Source organism: Bidens hawaiensis, unplaced genomic scaffold (assembly GCF_021521415.1).
Source record: "Bidens hawaiensis isolate Kalapana, Puna unplaced genomic scaffold, B.hawaiensis_p1.1 tig00008036_1, whole genome shotgun sequence".
NCBI lineage: Eukaryota > Viridiplantae > Streptophyta > Magnoliopsida > Asterales > Asteraceae > Bidens > Bidens hawaiensis.
Genome location: NW_027491563.1, coordinates 734,818 through 742,318, shown reverse-complemented (window position 1 = coordinate 742,318; position 7,501 = coordinate 734,818). Strand labels below are relative to the sequence as shown.

General features: G+C 34.4%; 1 pseudogene across 1 annotated transcript; it reads right to left on the bottom strand.

Annotated features, from left to right (window-relative positions):
- Window positions 1–278: 278 nt before the first annotated feature.
- LOC143636620 (uncharacterized) lies at window positions 279–6,414 on the bottom strand (annotated as a pseudogene). The gene is made up of 7 exons (XR_013154271.1): window positions 6,023–6,414; window positions 5,623–5,832; window positions 5,197–5,367; window positions 2,277–2,330; window positions 1,461–1,895; window positions 865–1,074; window positions 279–505 (listed from the first exon to the last, which is right to left on the bottom strand). The product of XR_013154271.1 is annotated as an uncharacterized LOC143636620 (transcript).
- Window positions 6,415–7,501: the final 1,087 nt, after the last annotated feature.

Sequence of the window (7,501 nt, the reverse complement as noted above, 5' to 3'; positions counted from 1 at the left end):
CCTTGTGATCTCCTCTATTTATTAAAGTCGCACGTTTTCTTTCTTTTCGATCAGATGTATAAAAGATATAATATTTGTGGATATTAAAATATAGTATGTGAATGTATTATTGTTTTTCTTCCCATCTACCACTGCACCTTTAATATATGACATTATTAACATTTTGTCAAAGAAAATAATCATTCATAATAATAAGTGCTTCAATTCCTAATTATTACATGATTAACAAAGTTAATTAACTCTGCACCAACTTGTAACAAGTCTTATTTAAAAAAAAACTCATGCCAACAAGAAACTTGAAGCACCGATGAAGTTGATCAAGTCGATCAATTAACCGATGTAGTACATAGGATCGGGTACCTTGAAGGTACGGTCTCCGGTGTTGGTACCGATTAAATCGCTCCATTGATCCCCCATGTTACCTCTAATTCTATATCCGGCCTCTACTAACTCTTTTCTTTTGCCTGATTTGTACTCCACTGCAGTACCATGATCATTACTTCCCCTACACATATTTTCAAAGCTTTTATTGAAAGTAAGTAACAAACTCTATCATTAGGTTACTTGTAATATCAATCTGAAACATTAATATATTAAAAATATACTTAAAATAATGAATTACCTATTAGTTTTAGACAACATAATCTTGCACCTTTTCTTCTAAAAAAATATAATTTGAAAATTTTCTATTTTTAATAAGAAATTTTTTGATCTAACCAAAACTTTCACATGGCACATTCTATTATGCCAGCGTATCAGATTTTGACTGGCGTATCATATTTCCATCTGTTATGTCACGATTGAAATCTGTTGCGCCAATATTGAAATATGCTAATGTTCCCTTATATAAAAATAATTACTTACTTTAGGATGAACTTCTCCCACTTAGTATAACCAATTGCCTTCATATTTCTAATACGGGGTTCTGAGACAGCTTCCTTTGTTCCAGTAAGAAACACAATCTTAAATCCCAACTCTATAAGTTGATTGTACAGTCTAAGAGACCCCGGTATGGCCACACCCGCTGCTTCGGCCACCCATAGGTCAAACGCCGTGGCATTATACGGTATAGCCCTGGATATTCATAATTCATCAAGTCAAACTCATTAAACCACATAATATACATATGTAAGGACTAGATAATGTACAAATAACATTTACCGTACATACAATTCAAAGTGAAAATAAAAAAAGTTGTGTTGTGGCATTTTTTTAATTACAGTACAACTAAAATAAAAGTAGAGTAATAAAAATTACGCTAAAAGTAGAGTAATAAAAATTAAGCTACACTTTTGACTGACTAATTATTATTATTATTATTTATTAATCTACTTGTATTTTACTGTAGTGTAACTACTTTATTCATAATATTTATGAAAATGCCATTGCGTTCATTTTTCTTTAATACGTATTTTCCTACATACGTCTATATAAATTATTTTTAACAAGCTATTACATACCCGAAAGCAACCGTATTTCTAGCATAATATGGGAGATTAGAGAGTGTGGTTTCATCGATGTCGAAAATCCAAATGTCCTTGCCATCACCAGTGAGGTTAAGGCTTTTGGCGTACTTATAGGCTTCGCTTGCAACATAATCGCAGTCCACACGATATTGTTTACCGAGCATGTAATGACCAACATAGTCCTCACATTCTTCTGGAACTACGGTCCAGTCTTTGAGGTTGCTAGTCTCAACGGCTAGTCGCCAACTGTTGCAGTTAAGGTCGGGGTGTTTGAGCCCGGCCGAGCCCGAATGCGGCATTAACAAGTGGATTTGGTTGGTGATTGGAGATGCAAAGGTGGTTGCAATGGTTGCCATGAGGATAAGAAACGTGAAACCCATGTTTGGTTTTGAATATTGTTGTTGTGTTGTGTTAAGGTGTGACATATTTCTTGGTTATATAAGTGAAGGTTTGCTAAAATGGGTTCTATGTTGTGATATATTACGAGTCTGCCACTTCAAGTTGTGTACGTGGTTAGATACTAATTTTTGTGAATTAGAAAAAAAGAAACACAAAGCCTTATTGGTTTGTGTTTGAACAAAATATGTGCACAAGTATATATGTGATTTAAAAGAGGTGTTACCAATGAGCGTATAGTCATAGTATTAATATTATTGAGTTCCCTTGACTAGATGCAAGATTTATCGTGAAATGTATATTTTGAATTACAAATTGTCATTTTCATATGTTTGTTTATCTAACTACAGCGAATTTCATATAAATAATTAGTTTACGGACCGTGTTACAAATTAACAAGTCATTGAATTCAACATTTGGCTTCTCTTATATCTACATGAGAGTAGGGGTGTTTGCGAGTCGATTTGGCTGGTTTAATAGAAAAATTTAGTAATAAATCGATAAAAAAATGGTCTGAAAAAGACAAATCAAACTAGCCGAGTTACTGAATAGTTCGGTTTTCACGGTTTGTTTAGTGACGTTTAAAAGTTTTAAACTAAAGTAATATTTTTTTTAAAAGCATAATTTTGTATTAAAGCTTTTATAATGGAAATAAATGTTCAATGGTAATAAATTGCATACTCTTCACATCATATTTCATGTTTGCCTGTCGGATTTTATTTTTTCTATCATCCTTCTCATAAGGGGAAATGTATCCAATAAAATGCTTCACTCAATTACGAAGATATATTTCTTTTTCCTCTTTTGGTATTTTCCTAATTATAATATATATGGCTGTGATGTTGATGTTGTGTATTAAAAAGTTCATTAAAATACTTGATGAAATAAGAAAAGTATCAACGATGTTGATGTTGTGTATTAAAAAGTTCATTAAAATACTTGATGAAATAAGAAAAGTATCAACAATATGTTAGGGGTATACACTGCTCAACACCATTCTCCTCATTCGTCACGTTAGCTTTTCCTTCATCATTTAACATCACCCTTTAATCAAGAAAATAAACTTTTCTTCATCATTCTCCACTATTTTATTATTTAATAATAAAAAGAAATAAAAAAGAAATAAAAAAAATAAAAAAATTTGATTGGTTAATGGATAAATGAACATACTGATGGTGGCCAATACCCTCAAGTTACGCATGACCATTTTATGTGGGGGATGGAGTTCCAGGAAGACCTCTTACGTGAGGAGCGTCATGTGGCTGCTACCTCAGACCAGTGGGGCTTGCCCACTGGTGTATACCGTATAGCCTTAGGGTTCATCTATATATGAATACGACTACACCCAGATAATTTGCTTAAATAAAAACTCGAAATATTTATATATTAAAATAACTCAAGGTTATTGAATTATTTTCAAGAAATTTGAACTAAATAACTATTTTAAGTTAATTTTACAAGCCTTTTTGATAAAAATATATATTTGAGTTTATTTATTATTATCCCGAAAGTTTTCTTAATCAAGCATTCCTTAAATATTAGTTTACTTACCTTTTTATCGAATAAAATTATTTTACTAATGTAAACTCTTTTATTTTTCGGTAACTTATTATTAATGAGAAGTTATATTCAAAACTATAATTTTAATTAGAACCCTGCTTTAATATAAAATTTTAATTAGAACACTGTTTTAATATAAATGCTCTTATATAAAATTTTCTAACCTGCAAGTTTCTTTTTATCTTGATATAATTATTTTTATCAATTAAATTATCAGAAAAAACAATATATTCAAATCTAATATATATAAGAGCATCTTCAAGACTCCTTTTTTATACATTTTGAGCTCACATAGAGGATAGAGGAGATGTAGCTAATGTGAAGAAAAGAGATCCGTGAAACGTTTTGAATAAAAACAAAGATGCAATCGATCAGGTGTTTGTGTGAAGACATTTTAATTTTTAAGCGATCTTCCAAATAACTGATTAGATAATTTATCAAGGGTGTGCCTAGGGGTGAGCAAAATAAGGGTCATACCCTTGAAACCCTTTTACCTGACTCGTAAAACCCTTAATTAGACCCGAATATATAATATGGGTCGAGTAAAGGGTATTTAAATTTTACCTTAAAGGATAAAAGGGTTTCAAGGGTCCGACCCTTTTTCAAACCCTTGACCTGTTTACTAGTTTCTAGATAAATATACATCAGATTCGCGATAAATCTGAAATATAGGAGAGGTTTTTATTTTATATATGACTCATCATAAATTTCCCAACTACTAAGAAAAATAAAAATAAAAGGTCATACTACTGATTGGAAACATATATATATATATATGTGTGTGTGTGTGTGTGTGTGTGAATCACTGAATTGCTCTCTACATGTAATTTGTGAATGTGAATATTATTTGCATCGGTTCAAAAGGTTGATAAACTCTCAAAGTTACTGTGTTATTAAATGAAAGTATAATTGTTCTAGGGTTCATATATTAAAGTCATATATGAGATATGCAACTAGTAAATGCAGAAAATGAGCTGCGATTACTGCTTTAAAGGGTAAAGGGTTGGACCCTTGAAACCCTTATTTATACCCGACCCTTTTATTGTTTAGAGGGTAGCGTCTCGGGTCCACATTTCTTCCTAAAAGGGTAAAGGGTCCGGGTAGGGTATTAGGTAAAAGGGTAGGGTCTTACACTTTGAACAATCCTAGGGTGTGCCATTACTTGGACAATAATCTAATGACAAATAAATTAAAAAAAAAACTAAAGTAAATTTTGTTCAAATATTTTCAAAAAACTAGAATTTCAATTGTAAAAGTTGTACCGAAATAATGTAAAAATTAAAATAATTCAGAACAACACGTGCTCGATGGACAGCTTATTGGCAAAAGGCTCTCCACGCCCGCCATCACAGCCAGCACGACATATCACCCATTTGGCACAACCCCTGACTCACATGTGACATATTGCTATGAGCAAGACTCGAATCAACGGATATCAATAGAAAGTCACCATGATACCACTAGATCCCTTGCTTTGTTCATTTGGTACACTTTTTTGTCTTTAAACATACTTATGTACGTTTTTAGACTCCGTGAATAAAAGTATTATATTTACCTAAGATTGCTTGTGACAATAAATTATTGTTTTCTTTCCTTACCTACTTTCGTACCTAGAAGTGTGACCAATGCATGCTTTTGAAAACGTTAAAATAATGAATTAATTATGTGAAGGAGTTTTTAAGCTAAGTTTGGTTTACTCAACTTAGAACAAGTCTTATTAGTACAAAGTAACTCATAACAAAAACAACTTGAAGCCCGTCGTCGAGTCGATGACTAAGCGATGTAATACATAGGGTCGGGCAACTTGAAGGTGCGATCTCGGGGTTGCTACCGAGTAAATCACTCCATTGATCACCCATTACCTCTAATCCTGTATCCACCCTCTTCTAACTCTCTTCTTTTGCTTGATTTGTAAACCGCTGAATTACCATGATCATGGTCTCCCCTAAACGTATTTTCAAATAGTATGCATTAACGAAGAAAGTAAAAGTACAAATTATATTAACGTGATAGCTATGTGAATCAAGTAGTGTAATTATGTAATTATATAGTAGTGTAATTACACTATGTTGTCTATATAATTACACTATTTGATTCGTATAGTTAGCACGTTAATTTAGTTTGTATTTAATCCAAACCCATTAAAAACACACTCTAAAGTCAAAATAATTAGTTAAAAAAAATTAATTGAATTGCTAACTTTAGGATGAGCTTCATCCATTGAGTATAACCAACTGCCTTTAGATTTTTGATACGAGGTTGTCTGAAAGCTTCCCTTGTTCCTGTGAGAAACACAATCTTATATCCCATTTTTACAAGTTGTTTGTAGAGTTTAAGAGACACTGGTATCGCCCGCGCCACCGCTTTCTTCACCCATTGATCAAACTTTGTTCCATTAAATGGCAGGTACCTTAATATTCAACCATGCAAAACTCAGTATAACACTAATAAGTAATAACACGAATAGATGATGAAACAAAAAGTATAACGTGTTAAACGGCCCTTAATGGGACATTGGTGGTTAAGTTGTGTATCTTACAACCAAAATATCTATGAATTGATGTTAAAAATATAATCATTTTAACAATTATTAGTTATACCCGAAAGCGACATCGTCACGAGCATAATATGGGATATTAGAAAGTGTGGTTTCATCGATATCGAAAACCCAAACGTCCTTGCCATCACCAGTGAGGTTAAGACCTTTTGCATACTTATAGGCTTCGGCCGCCACCATATCAACGTCCTTCCGGTATTGGTTTCCTAGTATGTAATGCCCGACATAGTCTACGCATGAAGCGGGAACTTGGGTCCATTCTTTGAGGTTGTTGGTCTCAACGGCCACCCGCCAGCTCAAGCAGTTGACGTCCGAATGTTCGTGGCCGGCGGAGCCGGAATGCGGAGTTAGAAAGTGGATTTGGTTATTGTCCGAAGATGCAACCACGGCTGTGACGATCACCAATATAAGTATGAGATACGAGAAAGCCATGTTTTGAAGTGTACTTGTGTTGTGAAGTGGTACGATAAATGTTGGTTAAATAGGTCATGTTTTTGTAAAAAAGGTCTCACTTTTTGAAATATTACGTGTTTACCACTTTAGTCATTTTTCTCATAAAATGCTAATAATTTGAAATTCGACAAAAATCATAGTCACACTTTACATCTTTTCTCTGACGATATTACACGTAATACGTCATTGGAACAAGGTGTTTTTTCTTTGTCATCTTTTATTGAGACCTCATGAAAAGAATTTTACTAAAGTAAATATAAAGGTAGGGTAATAAAGTTACTCGCGGACCCTTAATCCAACCTGTGGACCCCTAATCAGCTCGCGGATCGTCAATAAGCATCCGCGAGAGGAACACTTGGACAATCATTTGTAGTCAGCACGAGACCAGCAAAGTGGTCCATGGTTTCGGAAACATGCTTCGCGGGTGTCCATCGCAGTTCGTGGATTACCAATGAGCATCCGCGGGAGGAACCTACAAGCAGCACAAGGGATTCACGACACGTGATCCCCTCATGGTATGGAAGAGCAGTTGTAACAAACTATTTCTAGAAGATTTCCCAAATATTCCCTGATAGCGACATCGGCCAATGGAAAGATGATACCTGGACACGTAATGGCCGCCCCACGTCTTGCACGTAAAGGCCACGACCAGGCTGTCACGTCCAATAAAGGATCAACACGTGTCCTTTAAGGTAAAGAGGGGAATATTGCGATAGTGACAACTCCACCAATCATCTTCCCCTACTTTCGGCTATAAATACCAAGTACACCTCTTACAGGTATTCATTCACAATCTCAAGCCTTACACATTACTTGTACTCTCATTGATTATTCCGATCAGGACAATACTTATTTTCACGCCGGAGGGTGGTTACGGGAAGACCCCCCCACCTCGTTCTTCCCGTAACGAGACTCACGGTGATCTGTTTTGCAGGCCATTAGCTTGGATCTGATCTCATCGTTATTCAGTAGACTCATATCTGACATCTAGGGTAAACGTAAGTTCAGGCTATCCAGTTCGGACTTGTTTTCTTCAGTAAAATTATTCAAGGTATGTAAGCCGGAGTAT